The following is a 27,212-nucleotide window of genomic DNA, read 5'->3' as shown; positions in this document are numbered from 1 at the left end:
CATCCGGGTGCAAACAAAACACCATCTCCTCCAGGGTGCAAACAAACGATTGACATACACCATTACAAGATGTCAGGCAAACGGCACAGGCGGGAAAGGATGAAACGGGAACACATATAAAGTACTTTCTAATATGCGCTGGGAAATTTGGGTACCACTCTTGGCCACAGCTTAGCTCCCATAGACAAAACAATCTGGTGCTCAAATTCTGCTTCTGGCTTAACCCACATAGGCTTGCAGTGGTTTTGACCTCTGGCATAAATACTTCACCCTGCTTCTACAATGGTAAACAAAAGGTCATTTCTGACTCTCCAAAGATCCCACATCACCAAGAACAGTGCTATCATACGAACAGAAACAAGACCTAGAATGTAATCCGAGTGTGTATTGCAGTCTCATAGTTGTGATACTATTTATTCAAACAATAAATAAGCATGCCAATTGCAAAAAACAGTAACAGCAACAGTGCTTCCAAAACTTGAAATACTTGACGTACCCCAGGAGTCAGAAATGGGGAGTGAAATAGTTAACTTGAGCAAGTTTTGTCCTGCAGACTGCAACAAATGACCTTTCCTGCACCTCATTTGCATGGCAATACTGTGTGATAAAGGGGGTGGGGGTGGTAAAGATTCTATATTCATTCAACACTGAGCATACCAGGTTTTTACAGAACCCTGAATAACTTTAACACCAGGGGGAAGTTACAAAACAGATCACTGGGCAGAGATTGAAAGCCAGAGCATGGTCTTTGGTAAAGAAAAACAAGAAACACACACACTTATGGCCATATCTTTCTTGGAAAATAACAACTGTAAAAGAAATAAAGGAGCACAAAATAATACGAAGTTTGAAAACCTTTGCACAATGGGAATATGGAAACTTATTTTCTCTCCCCTTGTGTAAAGTTGATCAATGTGATTTATTTTGTTGGGGCGCAACACGAGTCACGCAGCATTTGCAAAGCAATTTATCAATGAAATGGGTTGGATCCACATTCAGAAAATAATGTATGCTGCAGCCTTAAGCTATTTTCTGTTGTTGTTTTCCCCGAAATATGTAATTTGACACTACGTTTAAGAAAAATGAGGTTGTACTGCCTCACAACTTAGTTACTAAGCAGCTCCTGGGAGATAACTTGGTTCTCTTTGAAGCAATTCCTCCATCTCGGTAATTATTAGAAAAGATGCAAATGTACACTGGAAGGTTACCATGCACACAGATAAAACGTGAGAGGCCAGAAGCCTCTATGCTAGCTAGGGATGGGTGAAATCCATCAATTTCGCTTTCTCTCAGTTTCTCATTCACCTAATCTTAAATCCAATCTTCCGCATCGCCACATTTGCATTTCAAAAAAAGAAGTCCTAATGAAAATATACAAGTTTGCATGCAATATTTTGCCTGATAGGGAAAATATAATGTTTTTTTTTTGTATGGTAGTTTCACCAATAGCTGGCTTGCTATCAACGCTTCACCCTAACATATTCATTTTTGGGTACACACTTCTTGGCTGGAGAAGTAAACTGCAAATTTCAGAGAAGTGCAAATGTCAAAGGATGGCTGCATTTCTGTTTGCATACGGTTTCAGAAAGCGTGGATTGGGTACGTTCCCCCTCTAAATGTGGATTTCTCCATCATCCCTAATGCTAGCCCAGCCTGCGTCTCTCCACTGTGAGTGGCCGCGCAACAATGAAGATGGGATCACTTGCATGGTCCCACTCTGCCCTCCACAAATCAGCCACTGCATGAAGCAGCAACAGCCACCATCGTTGTTGGTTTTAGAAGAGGATGGGGCAAATTCATGGCAGAGAGGGCTATTGATGGCTGCTGGCCACAAAGGCTACGCCCGGTGTCCAGCAATATGCATTTCTCAAAATTCCAGTTGCTTGAAATCACAAGTAGAGAGAGTGCTTGGTCCAGCCATTATTTCTTGTGGGTTTCCTGTGGGCCGCTGTGAGAGTGTGATGATGGTCTCAATGGGCATCTGGTCTGAGCATTTGGATTGGGGTTAAGAGGACTGTGCATACTTTATCCCGGTTCAATTACTCTTTCTAAGCCTCCTTTAGTCACTTGGAAAAATAAGTGGGACACGGGGGTGGAAATAAAGCAAACAAAATGCCATTTTGATTGGACTCAAAGGTTTATAGCGTCTTGCCCCAACCCATTCCAAACTGAGCAAGGGAATGAGATGAATCATCAATCATAAAATGTTCCTTTTGTGCATCTGGAGGTAGCACAGGGTGATTAGGACTTTTACCACCCAAGATTCTGCACATAACTAGTATTACGCTTAATCGCTTGTCATTAATACCAGTAACATAAGGGTAAGGGAAAAAATTCTCTATAATCTAGACAGTGTGTCTCAGATTGCATTGACACCCGCTTTTAAAAGTGTAGTAACATTTAAGTGCGGCTTCACTTAAATTTTACAGCTGTGACTTAGAAGCAGTAATAATATTTATGACTCAGAAACCACATACACCCTACAGTCAGAGCGGGTAGGAATCCAACAGTGTGTTTGGGTTTTTGGAAAACAGGGCCCGCATTGTTTCAGACACCTTTGGTTTCTCTGTATAATAATGTCTGTCGCACACATATATACATGCATGCATCCATATATATATATAACACACACGTATTTTATTATCTCAGGGGCTTAGGGCGGCATCTAAGCACAGTTAGATAACAATAACAAATGCCACATCCAAGACATAAGATCCCAGTGGCCCCACTGGGATCCCACCTTACAAAAGCCTGGAGAAACGGAGACTTGTACATTGTCTAGGCACGTTGATGGTTCAGGCTTCAAGGGAACTCTACAGCAGAAAAGAAATCTATAATCCGAGAAAACATGCAAGAAAGTCAATCTGTGTGCCATAATGCAGTGGATATGATTTACTCATCAATTCCGGGCTGCTGCAGACAAACTTAGCAGAGTTAAACGATCTTTTAAAAATGTGCTATTACCCTAACTGTGGAGTTATGATCAACATGTAAACTATTTTAATCCTGATTACAACCAACATTGTAAAGGTAAAGGTAAAGGTAAAGGTACCCCTGCCCGTACGGGCCAGTCTTGACAGACTCTGGGGTTGTGCGCCCATCTCACTTAAGAGGCCAGGGGCCAGCGCTGTCCGGAGACACTTCTGGGTCACGTGGCCAGCGTGACATCGCTGCTCTGGCCAGAGCCAGAGCCAGAGCCAGAGCCGCACATGGAAACGCCGTTTGCCTTCCCGCTGGTAAGCGGTCCCTATTTATCTACTTGCACCCGGAGGTGCTTTCGAACTGCTAGATTGGCAGGCGCTGGGACCGAGCAGCGGGAGCGCACCCCGCCGCAGGGATTCGAACCGCCGACCTTTCGATCGGCAAGCCCTAGGCACTGAGGTGCCCTGAAACTAGCTGTTAAGATTTCCATCAGTCAGACATAATACTAAAACAGCGTAAGGGGAGACTGAGCAATTCAGGCACAGTAAGAAAGGCGACACAAAATGCCACAGCTCAAATCTCCATCCTTTGACCCTAGTGAATGCCACCCATTTTTCTGCACCAGTCTCTATCAGTGATTCCTTTTTGCATTGTCCCTGACAAATCCAGAAACCTCCCCAGGCTCATACAAAAAGTGCAACTCCATAACCCGAAAGTGGCTAACCTGCAATCCTCCAGATGTCCCCGGAATACAACTCCCATCATTCTTGAACACCGGCCATGGGACTGATGGGAGCTGGAGTCCAGAAACATTGAGAAGGCTACACTATAGCTTGCTGGAGACTTGGGGAAGTCAGTTCACCACATGTCAACCGGTGTGATTTATCAGCACAGCAGAGTCTTCAAATATTTCCTGCTCTCAGCAGAGGGACTGCTTCCAGAGTCCTGAAGTTAAGGGGAAAACGCCTCTCCCACACAGTTCAAAGTAACAAAGTGGTGGCCCTTAAAATTTAAATAAGTAGATTTAATAAAAATATTACATAAACTTCCATATATTTAATACAGTGGTACCTCGGGTTAAGTGCTTAATTCGTTCCGGAGTTCCGTTCTTAACCTGAAACTGTTCTTAACCTGAAGCACCACTTTAGCTAATGGGGCCTCCTGCCACCGCCGCATGATTTCTGTTCTCATCTTGAAGCAAAGTTATTAACCCGAGGTACTATTTCTGGGTTAGCGGAGTCTGTAACCTGAAGCGTATGTAACCTGAGCATTTGTAACCCGAGGTACCACTGTAGGGCGAACAACTCAACACTCAACCTCGCTGGTGTTGCTATGGTAACCCAGTGAACCTGGCACCCTTATCTCAGAGCATCAAGATGAAACCAGGATCTCTTGCACCAAGCTGTTGGCTCCTCCCTATGAACTACTGTATGCCGCGGAGCTTCCTTGCTTTAATAAACTTCAGCCCGTTAAGGAAGTTGCCCTTACCCGCCTCCCATTAAAGCCAAACAAATGAGTATCATTCCCAGGAGCCTTTCCCAATGAAGGACCAAATTGCTTTTAAAATGCGTGGGGACATTTGTCTTCCATATTGGCATACTGTCTCTCCCCACATCAGAATGCTCATTAAAACAGATCAAAGGCACAGGCGACACCAGAAACGGAGGAACGCAGCAGCCGAACGGCACGCACACAGAGAGATCGTTGCAGGACATTTCTGATTGACTTTCGTGCCAGCTTCCTTTTAGAGGCAGTTTCCAAACAGCCGTCCCAGGTGTGTCTTCGTAACTCCATATATTTGTGTGCTCCTGCGAAAGATGATCTAGGTTGGCAGGGAATGATGGAGTGCCTCAATTTGTGTTTTTTTACAACAACAACAACAACAAAACAACAACAACAACAACAGCGTTCCTGGATAACTGAAGTGTACTTAACAGAGCAGTGAAAACTATCAGGTTCTGGGAGAAGTCGTGAAGAAATGACGGATAAAGTTTTGCCGACGACCAAGAGCACCCACCCTGACAAAACTCCATTTGCAGCCAAGGGAAAAAGGGAAGGCGAGGGAAGGAATTACATGCTGGAATAGCTTCTGGAATTGACAATGCTCCTAAGTCTTACTGACGTAGCACTATTAAGTTTAGGCTGTGGTGTATCGTAAGTGGTAAGGTGGTCTCCTCCCTTCTTGTGGGGGCATCAGAGTGGCTGCGTTGCTCCAAAAAACAGGTCGTGGCATTTTTTCCAATAAGCAAACTGAAGGAAGCCCAGAATCCAGGCTCAGTAGAGCACTGTTTGTTGAACTTTTGATAATCCAAGCACATTTATCTCTTTTTTCTGACTAAACCTAGGTGTACCCCCTTCACACAGGATTTGTAAAAGGGGACCCTAACCTGTGTTTCTCCATGAGTTACTGTTCTGCATGTACCTCTTCTGAGAAGTCCGCTCACCTTCTATGGTGGGCGGTGTTGTGGCCAGGCCTTGGGCCACACCAGTGATCCGGCCAACGGCAGGCCGGATCGCCGGGCAGCCAGCTACTGACCAATGCTGGCAGGCTTAGGCGGGCATTCCCCTGGGAGCAGGTCCAATGTACCAAATAGCACTTGGGCCTGCTCCCAGGGGACATAAATCACAGCCTGCCATGCACTCTTCCTGTCTTTTCGTCAGATCTGTAACCAATAAAGTTGTAGCCTATTTGAACCCATAAACCAATGTTCTGTCTGGTTATTCACTTCCCAGCCACTGCGGGGTCTTGGGGTCTTGGCACGCAACAGATAATGCTGAATGAGACAGTTGCAGATACAGCAAAAATCCCAAACGCACACCTTTGTTGCTGAACCGATTGCTTAAACAGATGATCCTGGAACTGGATACTGCTAACAGAACTACTGGTATGTTTTATATGCACTTAAAATTTCTGAGATGCTTTATGCTTTGATTCAGGGTTTTACGACACCAGCTTGTTTAACCTAAATGTAGTTAGTGGTAGCCGCAAATTTCCCCACTTCAGACAGACCAGCAACCTGTGGTTAGCTAAAAGAAGCAGCAAATGCTTCAAACTCCTCCTCTCAGCCACATGGGATGAGAGTGAGGCACACACAAACGAAGAAGGCAAGGCTCATTCACAGTCTTCCCCAACCCGAATCCCACTAGACATTGTTGGTTTATGACTCCCATCTGCCCCAGCCAGCGTTAGCAGGGATGATGGCAGCTGCAGAATAGGGCTGGGTGATATCTGGTTTTCAATGTCGTGATATATCACCAAGTAAACATCACAACATACCAATATATCACAATGTCTGAAATAATGATGGAACTATGTAGAGGCGAAGTAGGGCCGGGCGATATCTGGTTTTAAGTTTTGTGATAGACCACCAGCTAAACATTGCGGTATACTGATATACTGAAATATCTGAAATAAGGATGGAGCTGGTTTTCAACATTGACATATATCTCCAACTAAACATTGCAATACAGTGGTACCTCGGGTTACAGGCACTTCAGGTTACAGACTCCGCTAATCCAGAAATAGTACCTTGGGTTAAGAACTTTGCTTCAGGATAAGAACAGAAATCGTGCGGCGGCCATGGCCGCAGCGGGAGGCCCCATTAGCTAAAGTGGTACCTCAGGTTAAGAACAGTTTCAGGTTAAGAATGGTCCTCCAGAAGGAATTAAGTTCTTAACCCAAGGTACCACTGTATACCAATATGTCACAATGTCTTAAAAAAGGATGGAACTATGTAGAGGCATTGTGATTTTTGCATAGCACACACACAAACACCATAATTTGCAATATATTGCCAGGTCAAAGATTATGAAGCGAGTATCATGGTATGGACTTGAAACCGGTTTTGGACAATAAATCGCCCAGCCGTAACACACATCATGATTTGTGAAATGTTGCCAGGTAAAAAATTATGAAACCTGCATCATGATATGGATTTCAAACCATTCTTGCTTTATTGGCCGAGGTAGCTGGCGTACAGCTTCTGGGTCATGTCCAGCCCTACTGCACAACTAAACCATGTAGCGCTAAACCACTGTTTAGTATAGCTTTGACCAACCTGGTGGTCTCCAGCTGTTATTTACTACCCCTCTCAACACCATCCAGCACAGCCAAATTTCAGCAATGATGCGATCTGCAGTCCAACAACAACTGAAGGGCACAGCAGGTTGGGCAAGATTGACTCACCATTATGTCTGAAAACGGGCACAGTGTTTGCCAACCTTCTGGCTGGCTGAACTGTACTGACCTGTACTGACCTGGCTGACCTGTACATAGCTGGGCAGCCCACAAGTTGTGCAGGCCTAACTCAGAGATTGCATAATTGTAGAGTTTCAAAATAACATGGCTGATCAAATATGGCTGCAAGCAAAGGCGGAATACTGCATGAAGCAAGTTTGCTTTGTGCTAAGCCGCCATTAACCTGACAACGCTCAACTGATGGTTCCCACTCTCGGTTGTGTTTTTTAAAGTACCCATCCATTCCTGCAGTGGCAGGAGGGGAGGAAGAGCTCTACCGAGGGAGCAAATTGCTTGGGAATCACAAAAAAAACTAAAGGAGGGAGGGCGAGGCGTAAGGTCAAGCCTGGGGGTATCATAAAAATATGACACGGACACATAAATCTGAGCCGGAAGCCCGCAAAGAATCTCGGCAAGACAGAGAGCAGCATTAAAAGCGCAGAAGGTCAACGGTAAGGTTTTGAAACACTGGGAGAGTAACTACACAAATACGAAGACACTGTGTGTAAATCTCAAGATTAAAGAAGCTAGCGGCATGCTAAATCATGTGTATAGGAACAGGAAGAAATATCCTTCCGAGGGAGCCCTGCCAGTATGATGGAAGCTCTAACAGCTAAGTGATAATGGTAGGAAGGTACCGGAACATTTGCACTGAAGCAAAGCATAGAATCACAGAATCGTAGATTTGGAAGGGATCCCAAAGGTCCTCTATTCCAACCCCCTTGCAATGCAGGAATCGCAACTAAGGCATTCATGACAGAGGGCCACCCAACCTCTGCTTTAAAAACCTCCAGTCAAAGAACATTCTGGTTGTGTTCTGCTACTAGAAAAGTAAAAAGAAAGTGAACCCGAAGTATTCCTTCTGAGTATGCTACTCGTTTTTAATTAAAACTGGAGACCTGCTAAGCATTTCTGTTAGAAACCAGGGGGAGTAAGGTGGTCTAATTGGACTCCAATACCTCAAGCTATGAGTCTTGTTACTGGAAGGCTGTGTGCTGTTTTCTGAAAGCGCTTGCGGGAAAATAACCAATTATGCACACAAAAAATCTGCTTTGGCTCTGTTTACATATGGTCTACCTCACCTATTATCTGAACTGAAAGGGCTCCCCCCACACAAACGTATAAAGGCTGCCTGTCTCAATTGACAACACTGTTCTCAGCATGGAATTATGTCAGATCGATTTGCATCTCATGGGACCTACTCCTTAGTAGTAGTTATTATTCTGCACTTTTTAAAAGCTACCTGCACCATCTTTTAAGGAGGTCATGCCTGAATTTTATTAAACCAGTAACAATGTTTTGCATTTAATTAGCACTTTATAGGGCAATGCTAAACACACTAGGGACTGAGACTGCAATCCTTACTTGGGACTGATGGGATGGGCCGGATCTGTCAATTCCACTTTCCCCGAGTTTCTCATTCTTTCAGGCTTAAATTCAATTATCAACATTTCCATATCAGCTTGGAGTGTGTTTGTTTTTTTAAGCCATTATGAAAATGCACCAGCACTTTATTATGCCATTTCCACCAATAAATAAAAATAAAATAACAGATTAAAAATGAATTTTTGCAAGCGATTTCCAGTAATGCAACACATTTTTGCTTTACAATTATGCACAATTGCGCATTATGCATTTCTAAACTGTTGGGACTATTGTGCAGGACTTAGCAGCGGGGAATGAGGAAGGGTGGGAGTCTTGAGTGGAAAACCCATTGGGAAATGGTGGTACCTCTCAAGAACAAATGTGGAAATCAGAAAAAAAAACTCACCGAAAAGCCCCTTGCAACATTCTGAAGACTCGCCCAGAAAGTTCGTGATTCCTGAGTTCATTCCAAATGGAGTTGAGTTAACCTATGCCTAGCAAAGGGGTCACACCGCAACCTTTTATTGGCACAAGTACAAACCAGAGAAACTGGACAAGGACTTGGGTTCAAATTCCCACATGAAGCTCACTGGGTGACCTTGGGACCAGTCCACATCTCTCAGCCTAAGCTCCTTTGCCAGGTTGTTTTGGGGTTAAATGAATGGGAAGAACCACGTATGCCACCTTCAGCTCCTTGCATCAGATATAAAAGCAATAAATTAAATAAAAAATGTGGCACTATGTATACAGTACAACATCACGTGCCAGTACGGCAACCATTGCATGTTCTCTCCCGCCCATCCCAGCCCAAATTACATCTGGAAAATGATGTGACAGGAGCATTCAGAATCCAAAAGTGTCAGATCCCAAATCTCCGCATGCCTATATGGGAGTGCTCAGCGTTGCATTACTAATACTAAATGAGTACGCCTGACTGCACTGAAAAGATTGTTGCAGGCTCCATAGCAGACACGCCGGCTTCTAAATGTCCATCATCCTCAATGTCTCCAATTTCAGAGTTACGGGCTGATACCAGTGTGCCAGCCAAAGCTGTATCAGACAGTATATTATCGACATTTTCAAAACAGCACAAAAAGTCCTTTCTCCATCAGTGCGAAAATGTACACATCTGTGCATGCATGGTCGTTTTTTGTTTTTTTAAAGCTGACAAAATTGCCCAAGTTGTTACTTATGCAGCAAAATCTACACACACACACATTCTGCACTAATGTGGTCCAGTCCAGGCTATAGTAGATATAGCAGGCAAATTGATGGATAGAGCATACAAGGAAGAAATTGAATACTGAGGGGGGAAACCCTATCAAGCAAAAAATTGTTAGCCTGGGTCCTGATAGGGGGAAGCAACATCAACAGTGATCCGCTAATATGCACTTATGCGACAGTAGGAGAGTAAGTGATACATCAGGAAATGCAGGCGCGAGGGTATCTGAAAGGCGCGGGAGGAAGAAAAGTAGCAAAAGCAAGAAGATTCCTTAAAATGATAACAAGGCTATTTTGACATGTGCACGGTAGTGGATGCATATTTGAAGCTGCAAACTCACAACGCAGAAAGATGCAAATGCCGAATGCAGAGTTTGGCCGCCTGAACCATGGCAAAAGGAGCCCTGCTGCATCAGACCACATGTGCACTTTGGCTAGCATCCTGCTTTCCATAAGGGCCAACTTAATGCTTCTGGGAAACGCACAAGGACAGATTGAAAGAAACAGCACTCTGTTCAATGACTGCAACCCCACCAAGCGATATTCAGTGACAGTGTTAGAAATTAGCCAGGTGCATTTTGCACCTGGCTTTCGACCACATGCAACCAAGTGAAGATGTTAAGGTGCCAGGATGGCACCTGGCAACTCCACCATTTGGAGGTGCATGCCTGGGGATCCGGACTGTTTTCACACTCGAACAGCACATCCTCTAGAATTCCATCAGCTATATTTCATCTGCACAATTCAACTGAACTTCAGGGTCCAAAATGCTCTTTCTGTGCAGCTTGAGCAGGAACAGTGAACGACGTTATAGTTAATTGTTGTCGCTTGCCGTTACTTACCCCACCCCACTGCCCTGCTCACAGTTGTGAAGAATATCCTTACATTATGAATGGTCCATATCACCATTAAGAAAAAGAGGTCGGAATGGGCCGATAAATATGTGGACTGGCCCTGGATCAACTGACTTTTCCTCTTTAAGTTCTCAAAGCTCTTAACCAAACTCAAGGTTGTCTTCTGAACTAATCAGATGCTTAACTGAGAATCAATCGCAGTCAGTCCATTGTTTAAAAAACAAGACACTGCAGCCGTCTTGCCCCAAAACGGCAACTAGACATTCGGTTTTGGCGACTGCAGCCTTGGTTTAAGGAGCCATTTGGCCCCTAGCTTCACTTAGCTCAGTGAAGACCTTACTTGGAAAATCAATATGACCCAAGAAAGCTCAACAGAGACTCCATCTCCTCAGAGTATTGCGAAAGAACGGTGTCAATCAACATTTGATGATCTCCTTCTACTGGTCAACAATAGAAAGTGTCCTTTCATACTGCATCACGTTGTGGTATGCTGGTTTGACATCATCTGATAGGACGTGCCTACAGAGGGTGGTGAATACAGTACAAGATTGTTATGGGCTGTCCCATGAATCCGCTGGATGACATTGCGGAAGAAAGTTGCCTCAGGAGAGTGAGAAAAATTCTCAGGGGTGTTTCACACCCCGGCTGGCACTTTCTTGATCTCCTGCCCTCAGGCAGAAAATATAGAAGCATGATTAGTCGCACCAACAGGGTAAACAGCAGCTTCTATCCGTGGGCTGTTAGACTGCTGAATGAAAAGATAACAACAGGGCAACTGACTTTTGGGTTTGGTGGGTGTGCGTCAGTAAACAAGGGGAATTAAGACTAAGAGAGCTGAGTGGGGGGTGCTCGTGTAATTTCAATGTATACAAGTTGTACAAGTGACAATAAAGTATTTCATCTTCATCATTTCATCTTCATATAGCTGAGTTTCTAACACTGTTCAGTGATAAACTGCCACTAAATATGGAGGTTCTATTTTAACTAATAGCCACTGGTGGACTTACTCTCAAAAACTGAAAAAAGAAAGCTAAGGCAGCCCTGAGATCTATGGATGAAGGGTGGTATACAAATATAACAATAAAAACAAAACTAATAAAAATAAAAGCAAAAAAGCTCCTCAGACGGAGGAGGCAGGAACTGTTAGTTGCAATACCATATTTTGGGCTCCTCACAGTGGTTCTGCCAAAGTGTTGCAGAGAGCAGGCCATGGTGGTGCAGCAAACAAGCCAATGCTGAAATGTTCAATGAAAAGAGGTTGGGAGAACGTGGGGATCCAATAATAGTCATGAGGTGCACATTGCTAATGAGGTGTTAAGGAAAATCACACCACTGAACCGGCAGAAGTCTTCCATCAGCATCCCTGCTGAAGTGATAATCCAGTTTCTGGCTGCAATCCTGCACATAATTAGGCTTCTTATATTCCAGCATCTTCAATGTGAATTAAGCAACCTAAGTCTGTGCAGGATGGCAGCAAGGGTTTTCTTATCTCCCCCCCCCCCCCCGTGCAGAAAACTGTTCTCTTCATCTGGATTAACTCATTCAAAACTTAGAAGTCAACTGGGATTTGAGAAAGCAGGCGAACCCTCCTCCCTTTCTCCCCCTCCCAGTCTATGAAGCTACCAAGATTATGATTGTGTTTATTTTTAAAGTACATGCATACTTATTTCTCATGTTGACAGGGCTGAAATAATCTGTTTAACTATTATGGCTGTGAAATGTCAAACATGCTTTGGTTTCTCAGAGCACGATGTAGTCAAAAAGTTAAGCATTTCTAAATCCCTTTCCTTTCAATGGGCAGTTAAGAACATCCCCAAATCTGCCCCCCCCCCCCGGTTGGTATCAGTAGGCCTTTAAAAGTGCTTAGCTGAAGGTGGATCATGCCCTGGTTTAAATGTGTGTTTAAAACTAATGCGGTTTGGCACATATCATGATTAATCCCGGAAAGATCCATGGCTAATCTAGGCCCTGACATTGACCCATCAGAGTCAATTGAGGCTGGGTTTCCTTCTTCTACATTGACTTCGAAAGCATCAATACCCTCCAATATTGTCAGAGATGGAAAAAAGAGAAAAATAAAGGGAGGTGGGGGGAAAACACCTTTATCTGCTGCAGGGATGGCAGCTGGAAGTAGCGCAGAGGCAAATTCAGAGGTGCAGAGCCGTTAGGGTTAGGGGGAAAAAAGAGATGCAGAGTGCCTTCATGAGAATCACAACCATTCCCCCTTCTATGAATATACAACCTTCTAAAATTCTACAATACCTTGGATCCCAAACGCCTTGGTACTTGGACGTTTTGGCTCCTGAATGCCGCAAACCTGGAAGTGACTTTTCCAGTTTGCGAATGTTCTTTGGAACTCGAACGTCCGACGTGGCTTCCGATTGGCTGCAGGAGTTTCCTGCAGCCAATCGGAAGCCACGCCTTGGTTTCCAAACATTTTGGAAGTCAAACAGACTTCCGGAATGGATTCCATTCAACTTCCAAGGTACCACTGTAATTTTATACAATTATAATAAAGCCAATTCCCCGCGCAGGAAGTCAACGTTCTTGACAGATCATGAGCTTAGGTAGCTCCGTGTCACAGGGAGTTCCTTGCCGTGTCATTTCTTATTGGCCAGTCCGATCGGCCGAAGGGGACATGGCTTAGCCCATTTAAACATGCCGTGACCAAGCTTGTGCCCTCTTTTACCTTGCTCCCACTTGCGCAGTTCTCCCTCCCTCCCTAAGGTTAGGTCTTTATCCTTTGACCTTGCTATGGACCTCAGTTGGTCGCCTTGCTTGTCCCGGAGGCCTGGTAGGAATTTTTTTTTCCACTTGGCAAATTGGCACCAGCCACTTGGTTTTTCGCCTACCTCGTAGCAAATCGTCACAACTTTGTAAGGTTTGGTGGTTAGGCATTGGAGTATTCGGTTGGAGGGGAGGGGAGGTGGCAGCCATCAACTACCCCTCCTAATTCAAGGGTATTCCATTAAAGGAATCCAGGGGGGCCTCTGTCCGAAGCCCAGACGGGGGCCAGGGCCATAGCACGACCCCTATCGGTGACCCTGGGGGGATTCCTAGTTGATGTGCATCAACAGGGCTCCCCCTATCGGTGGTTAACCCTTACTAGACTCCCAGCAGGCAGGCAGGAGTCAGATATAGTCATTGGTTCAATGCCTAAGCCAATACCACTCACATTCTGTAATCAATGAACTTGTGGCCTTTTTTCAGCCCATTAACCTAAATTCTGGTGTCAAGTGTCTTTATTCTACAATGGGGAAGGGTTCAGGACCTTGCCACGCAATTGGGGATGCACTGCAACAGTCAACGCAGAACCCACACACAAGAGCGACTGGAGGGATAAACTGCAATTAATGCCCTCTGCTACTTATTAAAACCCACCCCACAAGTTGCACGTGAAGCACTACAGGAGTGTGGATGAGATGGGCCTTAGGATCCCTTCCCACTCTACGATGCTCTGATTCTAACCCTAACGCCGGGGAAGATGGATTCCGAAACCTCAGTGTTAAACAGCGTCAAGGACGCATTTCAATCTGAGAGCTGTTGAAATGTTCCACCCTGCAGCACTGCCTAGCTCTTCCTTCTTAGAGAGCGCTTGAATGCCATAACAATTTGTATATGCAAAGCGAGATGTTATTGAAGAGCCCAGTGTGTAAGAGCCTCGTATCCCAAGGCAAAACTGGCATTTACACTCTCATTACATCCACTTCACACTCCGCACTTAATCCTCACCTGTATGTGCTCAGGTGCTTCTAAGGCAAGATATGATGTTAAATTAGAAATTAATATTTTAATAAATGCCCATTTATTATGAAACTTTGAATGCTAATAAATAACTGGAAGAGATTGTGCATAACTAATTTTATGTATGCAACTACGGCTGCATAGACATTATTAGCACAATATTGGAAAGAATTTAACTTGATTGGCAAGATAAATTAATGGAATATGCTGAAATGGCAAAACTGACAGTGAAACTAAGAGGAAGAGATGACAATGAATTTAAAGAAGAATGGAAGACATTTATTGCATATATACAGAAGCATTGTACACAGGTTAATACAATAGCAGGGTTTTAAAAATTACTTGTAATTTTGTGATGCAATGGGTAAGTAATTTAAACTGGTTATAAACTGAACAATGGACATGCAGTATATTGACAAACAATGGAACCAAGGAAGGGACTAAAGGGAAGTCAATTTGTTTTGTTTTGTTCTTGTGTTGTTTTTGTTTTTATTTTTTGTTATCTTTATAAATTGTTATATACAAAAAAAGAGATTGTGTGTAACTTAAAATGGGACACGGGTGGTGCTGTAGTCTAAACCACAGAGCCTAGGGCTTGCCGATCAGAAGGTCGGTGGTTCGAATCCCCGCGACGGGGTAAGCTCCCGTTGTTCGGTCCCTGCTCCTGCCAACCTAGCAGTTCGAAAGCACGTCAAAGTGCAGATAAATAGGTACCGCTCTGGCAGGAAGGTAAACAGCGTTTCCGTGTGCTGCTCTGTTTCACCAGAAGCGGCTTAGTCATGCTGGCCACATGACCCGGAAGCTGTACGCCGGTTCCCTCGGCCAATAAAGCGAGATGAGCGCAGCAACCCCAGAGTCATCCGAGACTGGACCTAATGGTCAGGGGTCCCTTTACCCTTTAAGAATGGGCTGAGCAGCTAATTCCATCCTGCTTCACTTTCGGCAGATCTCAGTCATAGATCTGTTCCAATACGTCTGTTTCAACCCCTTGCATACCATTGCATCATTGTGTACACACTGTGTGCACTTTTCACGTAAATTTGCACACTTTTTTCAGTGCATTCGTCAGTAAAAAATAAATAAATCACACTTTGTATGCATCTTTTATGCAACATACATATTTCTGTGTATCAGAAAACGTGTTCCAAAATCCAAAGACCAGAAGTCGTGTTCCAATCCGCTAGCAAGTTTGAGAGCATTAAGTTGGCCCACTGCAAAAGACAAAGCAAAAGTATTCTTCCCCCCATCCCTGTGTTTAACCTTTTTTTTACAACTTCCAAGTGGGTGCAGTCTATCAGTCAGTTTGGAATTTGATTCACTTAGTCCTGAAGCTACAATTAAAATTCACCATTCCCCCCACCCCACTCCAAATGATACTACTTTTCAGCAGCTGAGGCAATCTTTGAAGAATGGGAAGAAAAAAGAGGTGTTGTAGCAGGTGTTATGGTCAAAACGAGTGAAATATTACTTGCAATCAGATTATACCGGGCAAGTCCCAGCAAGCTTTATTATATATTTTCAACACCAGCATGCAAAACATCACTTCTCACTCACGCTTTTCAAAAATAAACAGAACTCCTGGCTTGCCCCACCCAACTTGCACGCGCGTAACTAGATACCAACAAATACTTCGGTCGGGGGGAAATCCCCAATTTTGCTGATGCCACCATGAGAATTCTTGAAGTTACCAGCCGGCGGTAATCCAACACTGTCTCACAATAAAATCCCCTTTGCATCCAACCGTCCCAGAATCAGACTCAACAGCCGAAGAATACCACCATTTTGGGAACGGAGGGATAAACAATGGATGCCCACCAACAAAGCAAAACACACAAACACACACTGTTTATCCTATGTAGGAATAGGTGGATGAAAGCTACATTATCCCTGGATTCATCCCTAAGGACTGTTGGTGAAGGCCGAAAATTCACACAGGCCTACCTGTTCCTGAAGATCTGCAGAACAAGGCCTTCTGGTGGTTCCACCACCTGCCCAGATGCACATTGCCTTTTTCAAGATGGCGCCCAGACTTCGGAATCCCTTCTGAGGCATCATTTCAGGATCTATAAAGCTTTGTCCACCTTTGCCGACTTTTCAATACTGGGCTTTCAGTGCCAACCTCCCCTCAGAAAACGTTTGAGAGGCATTCTTGCTCTCTGCCTGTATACACTGGCTTAGCCCTTCCTTCACTGAGCACCAGGGTGGATAAAAATCAATGATATTTTTTTTTAAAAGCCATAATTTTTTTTAATTTAAATTGGATTTTTAAAATAAAATGCTTTTGGAGGAAAGATCTTTCTAAAGATAATTTTCTATTTAAGTTACATTATAGTCCAGAGGCTATTCATCAGGAAATAAGGGTTTGTTTTAAGTTTTTCATGTGTGCTAAAACTCAGTCTAAGTTGTTTGTTTTTTTAAAACCCTTTTAATCACATCAGTTAACAAACATGGAGCATATGCTATAATGTTACTGTTTTAGTTAAATAAATTGTTTAAACTGTTATCAAGGAAATGATTATTTTTCTCCTTCCAATAAAGTACAGCGGAAAAGTTGTCCAAATATAAGCAGTTAACTTATTATAAACCTCACAATAATTTCATAATTATCTGCCTTCGTGTTTCTAATAGTATAAGCAAATCAGTCATTTTTTATATAATTGTAAAAACTACGCTGAAATTTATTATTCCAAAAATGAAACCTTCAACTGGTTGTAAATATTAAGATTATACCAGCAAGAATGAGTCTCTCTGTAAAAAAATAATAATGATTTAAATAAATTCTTACTGACTTGTGATTTAAATCAAGTCTTACTGACTAGCGATTTAAAACGCGATTTAAATCGATTTTATTTAAATCAAATCCACCCTGCTGAGCATGCCCCCTTAAACATGGCCACGTTTCCTTGGATGCCAGGACTGATCACCCACCCCTCTTATCCAGTCTGAACAGAGGAGAGGGGCGAAGGGTTTTGCTGTGCAATTGGTATTAGTGTGATTAGATTTCTATACCGCCTTCCATTCAAAGATCATGGGGCAGTTTACAGTATAAAAGCACAGAATACGTAACATAACAACAAACGAACCAACAAAAGCAATACCCTCCCAGTATAGATGTCTCCCACCCCCGCCCCACTGACTGGGTAAGGGGGCTGATATTAGGCAGCCTCATTGTCTCTTTGGATGTGGCAGCCATTTTGTACCGTAACTTGCCCCCACAGCAGCCATTTTGTGCCTGGCACCAACCACACTTCCTCAGAATCCCAAATACAGTCATACCTCGGGTTATGGACGCTTCAGGTTGCGCGTTTTCGGGTTGCGCACCATGCTGAACCTGGAAGTACTGGAATGGGTTACTTCCGGGTTTCATCGCACTTTGCGCATGTGCAGAAGCGCTGAATCACGACCCATGTGTGCACAGACATGGCACTGTGGGTTGCAAATGTGCCTCCCGCATGGATCACGTTTGCAACTTGAGCATCCACTGTACCCCAAAAAGGCTGGCGACTCCAGTCGTAATTTGATGGGGGAGGGTCTTAACACAACCCATTACGCACGTCCATCGAACACATAAGGCAGTGCTGGGTCTACATGGGCTATCACCCTGCTGAACCAGCAATACAGTGGTACCTCGGGTTAAGTACTTAATTCGTTCCGGAGGTCTGTACTTAACCTGAAACTGTTCTTAACCTGAAGCACCACTTTAGCCAATGGGGCCTCCTGCTGCCGCCGTGCCGCTGCTGCACGATTTCTGTTCTCGTCCTGAAGCAAAGTTCTTAACCTGAAGCACTATTTCTGGGTTAGAGGAGTCTGTAACCTGAAGCATATGTAACCTGAAGCATATGTAACCTGAAGCATATGTAACCTGAGGTACCACTGTACATTTGCCAACCAAGCCCCCTGCTGAGCATGTGTTAAGTTGCAAAGAGAATGGGGCGCATTGGCACCTAGATGCATGATGCACAAAATGGATTCTGGACCCTTCCACCTGCCTTCATGCATTGGGGTGGGAGGTGGGGGGTGAAGATCTCCCTATAATCCCAAGCAAGCAGATTCTCACTGCTCAATTGTTACCTGTGCTGTACAAACTCCAAAGGCAACTTCCATTAGAAGCAGGATAGAGAGCCACGTGCCAGTTCAGGCAGAGCTGCAAGGCCCAAAACTCTTGTACAACTGGCCTGTTCACTGTTATCACCCTGACACAATCCATCAAACAGGGTTGCGGCGGGTCATACTGCAGTCCTGGATAATGGCACTGAAGAGAACTCCGCCACAAGAGATGCTGTCTGTGGGGAAGATGGAGGGAGAGAGTAGCAAACAAGGAAGGCGCGGGCAAAAGAGGTGAGTGGCATTAAGGACAGCACTGCAGCCATCTTCCCTGTTATTACTGCCAGTAAATAACACAGCACAGCCCCTAAGAGCCATCTCCTAAGCAACATTTCTTCTGCACAGTGGAATACCTGTGAAGTGTGTTAACTGAAAGGTGCAATGCCCAGAGAGGCTCTGGGACTGCTGCACAGAAGCAGGCTACAATCTGCTGCTTTCCCCCTCTTGCTTTGCTCCTGCGAAATCCACACAAATTCTGCACTTAACATAATTCAACATTTCTCCCTCCATGTGCTTTGCAACAGAATTTTGTCAATTCTCCGTGGAATGAGAGTTGAGTCCCAAATAAGACTATGCATCCTTCTGATCAGAAAATGCCAGCTAGGCTCTTATTCAGCTCTGATTAGCTATAATATAAACATGCTTAGATATATACTTCACAGTGTACAAAAATCACGCCGTATTGCCCAAGTTCCAACAGCCCACCAGGAAATGATAGCCATAATATGCCAATAATAATGCTGATCTAATATTCAGGGTTATTGGGAGGATTACAAGCTGCTTACAAATGCATATGAATCATAGAATCATACAGTTGGAAGGGACCCCAAGGGTCATCTAGTCCAACCCCTTGCAATGCAGGAATCTCAGCTCAAGCATCCATGACAGACGGCCATCCAAGCTCTGCTTAGAAACCTCCAAGGAAGGAGAAACCACAACCTCCCAAGGGAGACCGTTCCACTGTCAAACAGCTCTTACTACCAGAAAGTTCTTCCGGATGTTTAATCAGAATCTCCTTCCTTGTAACTTGAATCCATTGATTCGAGCCCTACCCTCCTGAGGAGAAAACAAGCTTGCTCCATCCTCCACGTGACAGCCCTTGAGATATCTGAAGATGGCTATCTTATCTCCTCTCAGTCCTCGGTCCAGTATACCTGAAGGAGTGTCTCCACCCCCATCGTTCAACCTGGACACTGAGGTCCAGCGCTGAGGGCCTTCTGGCAGTTCCCTCACTGCGTGAAGTGAGGTTGAAGGGAACCAGGCAGAGACCCTTCTTGGTAGTGGCTCCTGTCCTGTGGAACGCCCTCCCACCAGATGTCAAACCGACTATTGCAATTTATTTTGTTGGAAGCAGCCCAGAGTGGCTGGAGAAACCCAGCCAGATGGGTGGGGTATAAATAATAATAATATGTTGTTGTTGTTGTTGTTGTTGTTGTTGTTATTCCAGGCTAAACATTCCCAACTCCTTCAAGCGTTCCTCATAAGGCCTGGTTTCCAGTCCCCTGATCATCTTGGTCACCCTCCTCTAAACACATTCCACCTTGTCAACATCCTTCTTAAATTGTGGTACCCAGAACTAGACACAGTATTCCAGGTGTGGTCTGACCAAGGCAGAATAGAGTGGGACTATTACTTCCCTTGATGTGGATACTAGACTTTTGTTGATGCAGCCTAGAATACCATTAGCTTTTTTTGCTGCTGCATCACACTCATGACTCATGTTAAGCTTGTGATCCACCAAGACTCCTAGATCATTTTCACATGCACTACTGGCAAGCCATGTGTCCCCCATATTTATGAAGCACTGTGATTGCTATACAAATATCTGTATTTTGACTTCAATTACACCTCCAATCCCATCCTTCCCCCCAAGGTGCTGACGTTAACATACCGTATTTTTTGTCCTATAGGGCGCACTGGCCCATAGGACGCACCTCATTTTAGAACCCACCTCCTCCGGAGGGCGCCCCGTGCTCCGGGCTGCAGGCTGCCGCGCGCAAGGCTTGCGGACACCTGCGCGAAGCACGGGGCGTCCTCCAGAGGGCGCCCCATGCTCCGGGCTGCAGGCTGCCGCCCACACCCTTGCGAGCCAGCGGGAACTCCCGCCGGGCGCGCAAGGCTTGCGGATAGCTTCCTGAAGCCTGGAGAGCGAGAGGGGTCGGTGCGCACCGACACCTCTCACTCTCCAGGCTTCAGCAAAAGCCTGCATTCGCCCCATAGGACGCACACACATTTCCCCTTCATTTTTGGAGGGGGAAAAGTGCGTCCTATAGGGCGAAAAATACGGTATATGGAGTTTTATTCACATTTGATCCTCACAACAACCCTGCAATATAGACTACACACCAAGAGATAGTGACTGGTTCAACGTCCACCAGTGGAGCTCATGGTAGAGAAGGGAACCAAATGTGTACCTTCCCAATCCTAGCCTGTTACACTCACCACTAAACCACACCATCCTGTTTCTTTGTTTGCCTGTTTTGAAGCACCAGATGAAAGCAGATTTATTTATTTGGTTCAATTAATTCAACCCTCTTTTTTTCTTGTGCTGCTGCTGTTTAACATTTAAAAAAAAAAACAAACATTTGTGTCACGTTATTGATTAACTTGTTATTTTAAATAATAATGTAAGCTGCCCAGAGGGCTGTTGTCTAAAGGACGTACAAATATTTCGTTAAGGAAATAAATAAGCTCCACATATCTTTTTATTAGTATGATTAATACCTACGAACATCTGGCCCTGCACTCACAATATATGGATTTAATGGGGCACTTTGCCCATCCAGAATCACTGACTAAATGTGGGGGGGGGGTCTCCATTTTTGAACCACTATTCAATTATTTAGCTTCACTGTGCACTACACTGAGCAATTGTTACTTGTTTTTATTTTTTACCTGCCCTTCACTGTAAGGTCCCAGGGCGTGTCACAACAATGCAAAATATAGCAATAAAAACATTTTGTGACGATAACCTCAAACTGAGTGGGTTCGAAAACTATCCCCCTCATGTTGTGAAGTGCCCTGAGATCTACGCGTATAACAGTGGTACACAAATTTAATAAATAATAATAATTAATAAGAAGTCTGGGGTGTAAGAGGTGCGTCTTCAGCATATGAGGAAGGCTATATAGTGAAGGTGCCAGAAACACCTCCCTGGGGAGGGAATTCCAAAAAGAAGGTCCTCTCCTGGCCCCCCAGCAACCCCCCAGCTTCAGAGGGTGTGTGTGTGTGTGTGTGTGTGTGTGTGTGTGTACGACTACCAAGAGGCCAGGCTCTGTCAATTTTAACACCTGAGGAGATCTGTAGGGCAGTGCCAGCTGTGAGGTTTTGTGCAATCCACACCAAGAGACGAGAGTTTCACGAGCCCTTTGCCTGTACAGTTCATACCTCAGGTTAAAGTTGCTTCAGGCTGGGCGTTTTCGGGTTGCGCTCCGCGGCGACCCGGAAGTAACAGAACACGTGCATGTGCAGACGCTCGAAATGACATCACGCGCATGCGCAGAAGCGGCAAATTGTGACCCGCACAGAGACGCAGGTTGCATTCGCTTCAGGATGCGAACAGGGCTCCGGAATGGATACCATTTGCATCCAGAGGTACCACTGTATCTTACGCATGAGTCACTGTGTGGAGCATCTGCAACTTGCAATCTACACTAGTACAGTGGTACCTCGGGTTATAGACGCTTCAGGTTACAGACTCCGCTAACCCAGAAATAGTACCTCGGGTTAAAAACTTTGCTTCAGGATGAGAACAGAAATCGTGCGGCGGCGGCCGCAGCGGAAGGCCCCATTAGCTAAAGTGGTACCTCAGGTTAAGAACAGTTTCAGTTTAAGAACGGACCTCCAGAACGAATTAAGTTCTTAACCCGAGGTACCACTGTAGATGAAAGGTTAAAGAGCCCTTTGCTCGTTTCTTATGCAGGAGTCACTGTGTGGAGCATCTGCGACTTGCAATCCACACTAGCAGGTGAGAGGTTGAAGAGCCTTTTCCCGGTGCCTTTCCCTTACGCAGGACTTTAACCCGGGGTGGGTTAAGTGCTGCCTTTCCAAGTGCATCACCCACTGCCTAATACTGCACAGGATTTTGGGCGGGGGAGGGGGGAGACTTTACAACAACCATAGACGTCCAGTGAATTTTGTATTACAGAAATGTGTTGAGGCTAACGGTCTGTCTAAGGCTAAGTGAGTTAGTGGCTGGAATGAATTCTCATAACAAATGCAGTTAACAAAGTTTTTTTAAAAAAAATAATAACAAATGCAGTTAAGTTAACAAACTTTTTTTTTTAAAGGAACACACTCAAAATGTTTGCTGGTGCCTTTATTTCCCTGCAAAAGCCGCTATGCATAATCTCTGAAACGTCTGCTTTTCCCAACCTCCCTCTTTAAAGAGATCAGGGCAATATGCACGGTGCCCCTTGCGATTTTGATGCTCTGCAACAGTCCTGAAAGGTAGGCTCAGGCGGCATCAAGGTCACCCTCGAGCAATGCAACCGAGTCAGGATTTGAACCTGGGTCTGCAAGGTCTCAGCCGGGCACTCTTACCAGTTCACCACCACAGGTACAGCACAATCCTAACCACATCCATGAGGAAGCAAGTCTTGTTGAATTGAACAAGGTTTCCTCCCAGCTAAGGGAGCCAGACTCTGCTAATGTTTCAATGCCTCTTCTCAGGGACCGTGTGTGTGTGTGTGTGTGTGTGTGTGTGTGTGTGTGAATGAGAGTGCAGCTTTTTCAAGGAACCGGTCTCAGTTCAGCTGTTACTGAACAGTTGATCTTTTCCCCCTTTCTAAATCCAGCAGACCTCTCTCTTTGCAAGTCTCTTATACCAGCAGCAACCTGAGCGATCGCTCATAAAGTTAAGAGCCAGGGCAGTTTGTGTGTGTGTGTGTGTGTGTGTAAAATAAAGGGAAAAAATCACTTGCTAAACGCTGAAGGAAGTTCAATGCCTTGTGCCTGAGCCGGGATTGAAGCTGGTTCAGAGATTTTGACAGTACACAAAAGCCAACAGAGGATGCTGCAAAAAAAACCGTGGTTGTTTGATAGCAATGAAAGGAACAAGCACTATGCAATGAGACAGAAAGGAGCAGCCAGCTACACAAGCAATTTCTTTGAAAGAAGGTGAACAGGGGGGCTGCCCTGAGTGCAGAGAATTTTTTTGTATTATTATTATTCGTATTTCGGTGCCTTTGTGCTCCCTTACACTTGCATCCCTTTTAATTGGATGTGGGACGGTGGAGGGAACAAATTTCTCCCAACAACAAAGCCAGAAGCAAGAAGAGAGAGAGAAAGGGAAGGAGAAAGGATCCACAAAAGCAGGCAACAATTGCAGCTTAATCTCTTAACAGGATCGGTGGGTAGTTAAAGGAGAGTCTTTGTTTGCACCTTATATTTCCTTGCTCCCGCCCCTCCCTTTAAAAAAAAATCACAAGGCGGCATCTCTGGGGGCTGCAACCCTATACCCCCAGTTACCTGGGAGAAAGCCCCATTGAATTGGGATGGGAGGGGGGCTTGCTTCTGAACAAACATTGCACACCATCCGGCTGTAAAAGAAAGTTTGTAAAAGATATCTCGAAACACACTGAAACTGCGCGGGGGGGGGGGGCAAGGTTTGCACCTTTCCAGGCAACGTTTACCAACAAAGTTCCAGCACCATCTGGAAAACCCGTTACTTTAGATTTGTTTTAACTGGATGTTTCTCTCCACCCCTTTCTATAATGGGAGTTTTACCCAAGTTGAACAATAAATGCACAAACGCGGGGGGGGGGTTTAGGAAGTTGGAAGCAAAGCTCTCAAGATCCTTTGCCTTAGCTGCTAAAATCATTAGCTGCAGTAGCGTCAGGGGGTCTCTTATGCCTTCCCACCCCCCTATGGCTGCTGGGGGGGGGAGGAGAAGGAATGACCTGCCAGCTGCTGTTCCCTCCCCACCTCAAAAAAAAGACCTTCCCTTTCCCAGCCTCCCTGCCAAATGTTTTTGGGTGTTTTTGATAAAATGTTTCTAAGGATGCAATCCAATATACACACACTTAAATTGGGAGTTAAGACCCACTGAATAGCACAGGGCTTGACTTCTGAGTACTGTACATATAAGGTTGCCCTATGACACCCCCGTTTCCTAGCCATCACAAAATTTGCTCGCTGATTTCAACAGGGTGGTGGGTGTATTTCTCAGGGGAGAAATCTCTCTGAAACTCCTTTCCCAAGCCAGCCCTTAATGTGTGGAGAGAGAAAAGATGCTACTGGAGCCCTTGAAAGGTCTGGAAAGACGCTCCACCTCTGATCTGGAAAACCGCCCATCTCCAACACACACACACCGATTTTTTTTGGGGGGGGTGCGCTCTGCACTAGCTATGGGGCAAGTGGCATCTATTCCGGGTTTGCTCCAGGAGTGTATTAGTCCTGCCAGCTAAAGTGCCAATGCTAGGCAGATGTAAGCCCTATGCTTCCGTCTACAGATACATACATCCGTAATTTTATTAGTATGCCGCCTTTCCACAGTTCAAACCACGCTCGAGGCGGCTTACAACTTGAAAAAAACCCCGCATAACTACAACATAACCGAAGCAGTCATAAAGCATTACAAACCACACAATTTCCACATAAATCACTACCATACGTGACAGACACACGCACTGATCTATGGAGAGCGCGGGATCATTGCGATCTATTGCGGGAGGCGGGGAATCAGCCATGGGGCATCTTCTATCATAGAAGTTCTATGACCGTCTCTCCGCTCCCAAATCCCCTTTGTGCGCGGTCCCGGCGAGGTATCTCCGGCAAAGGAACCCCACCGGCTCGCCCCAGGAGCCGCAGCCGGGGCAGCCTCCCCGCTTCCACATCCGCGGAACTCCCCGCCCCGGTAAGTTCCCAGCTTCGGAAGATGCAAGCAAGGCGCGCCTCTCTCTCCAGCAGCTCCTGGGACGCAGCAGCGAGCGAGGATTGCAAAGCAGAAGCGGCCGGTTCTCACGTCTCTCTCCCCACCCACAGCACCTCCTTTGGCAATGCAGAAACGCGCTTCTTCGGTCGTCTTTTTCTGCAAGCAGGCGAGACATCCACCGCTCCCCGCTGCTTCACCGGCTCCTCGCGCCCGCCCGCCCGCCCGCGGCAGAAATGCTCCCTTCCCCAGCGAGATCGCCGCTCGACTCCAGCGCTAGCAGGTGAAAACCAGCTCTCTAGCCACCCCCGGCAGCATTTCCCCCCCCCCAAACGCCCCCCTTCCGACCGCGTTTGAAATAAGCCGCTCAAAGCCCGACACAATAAATAAGATATATTTTTAAAGGGGGGGGGGCAATTGCAACACCCGCCGCCGCTCTGCACCTTGCACTGCCTAAACCGGGGATCCCCCTTTTGCAACGAGGAAAGCACACGCGCGCCAAACGCAGAAGGCAGAGACCTAGGAAGCAACTTAGCCACCCGGTAGAACTGCTTTTAAAATAAAATAAAATCGGGCGCTAGGGAAAGAGTATTCTTTCTTTTTTTCGGGAGGGGAGAGATACAACAAGCACGAACTTTTCCCTCTTTTTTTTTTTTTTTTTTTTGCAACTTGAAAGCAAATAGAGATCTCGTTGCAAACCAAGCCTCTCCGAACACGTTGCGGGGAAGAGACGACCAGCCGGTCCGCGTTAGCGCGGGGCTCCGGCGCTTCCCACGCTCGCAAGCGGCTGCCGGAGAGAGGCTGGGCTTTTTGCAAACAGTGGCAAGTTTGCAACAAAAAGATGGGATGGGGTTGGTTGGCTGGCTGGCTGTGCGTGGAAGTTTCGCATGCAACTCTCTCCCCACGCTGACTCCATCGCGGATCCCCCTCTCCAAACCCATTCATCCAGGCAAATGAAAAGCGAGGCGCCTGTTTTCAAGGAAATAAAGAAAGCCCAGCTCACGCACCCTTCCAAGAGGCCGATCAGCTCCGGAGCTTCGCAGCTTCCCTTCTGCATAACGTATCCATGGACGGGGGCGGAAGACGGGGAGCCAAGCGCCGCCGCCGCCGTCGCTGCTGCTTTTCTCTCGCCTTCCTGGCGCAGCGCGCAGCGCGGGACTGGTGCCGAGTGGAGAAGCGCTCTCGGTAGCAACTCCTAACTCGCGGGGTGGGGGTAGGTGGGGGGGTGCTGGGAGGGGAGGAAAGGGGGCGATTCCCCGCCCGCGGCGCCGACGATCGCAGCGCAGCCTACCGAGAGGCAGAGCGCGCCAGCGGCTGCAGCCAATGCGGGGAGCCGCGTCTCCTCGCTCGCCAGCCCAGCAGGGAGAGAGCGCGAGGCGCGGCGACGCGAGAGAAAAGGCTGACTGGATGCACAACGCCGGGGATGCTGGGGGGGGGGATGGATGGGGGGGTGGAGAAGCGCACATTCACGTGCACACAAACCCCTTGCACACGCAGACGCGGTGCAACCGAGCCCGGCTTCTGCACCGCCGCCTGAAATGCGCCTGCAAAAAAATAAAAAAGAAATCCTGCCTGCTGCTCCTTGCAAAGGAGAACGAGGCAGACTCCGGCGTGGCTCTTCGCGCTTGTGACAGGCAGGCAGGCTTTCATGCATGCTGTGAAGTAAGTCCCATCGCACGCGGCGTCTGGTAGTCAATAAGGATCCCCCACTTTGGGGGGGGGGCGCGGGGGGGGAGGTTTAATGATCCGCTTCCTCCACGCAACTCAAGGTGGTCCCCACCATTCGGTGGTCCAATTTGCGATGCTCACAACCGCCCGCTCGGATAGGTTAGAGCAAAGAGCAGACATCCCCAATCTCGGCCCTCTAGATTTTTTTGGGACTACAATTCCCATC

General features: G+C 46.0%; 1 protein-coding gene across 9 annotated transcripts in view; it reads right to left on the bottom strand.

Annotated features, from left to right (window-relative positions):
• FAT3 (FAT atypical cadherin 3) overlaps positions 1–26,501 on the bottom strand; it is a 459,497-nt gene extending 432,996 nt beyond the window's left edge. For 5 of the 9 annotated variants that reach the window (XM_079973209.1, XM_079973212.1, XM_079973215.1 and 2 more), the window contains exon 1: positions 26,326–26,500. The gene's annotated coding sequence lies outside the window, so the exon portion shown is untranslated. Of the gene's footprint in view, positions 1–26,325 lie in introns of all 9 variants that reach the window. The other 4 variants (XM_079973217.1, XM_079973216.1, XM_079973218.1 and 1 more) reach the window with 2 other exon arrangements.
• Between the last annotated feature and the right edge of the window lie 711 nt (positions 26,502–27,212).

Source organism: Podarcis cretensis (genome assembly GCF_951804945.1).
Source record: "Podarcis cretensis genome assembly, chromosome: 4".
NCBI classification, from domain to species: Eukaryota; Metazoa; Chordata; class Lepidosauria; order Squamata; family Lacertidae; genus Podarcis; species Podarcis cretensis.
This window is presented reverse-complemented; position numbering and strand designations above follow the sequence as displayed.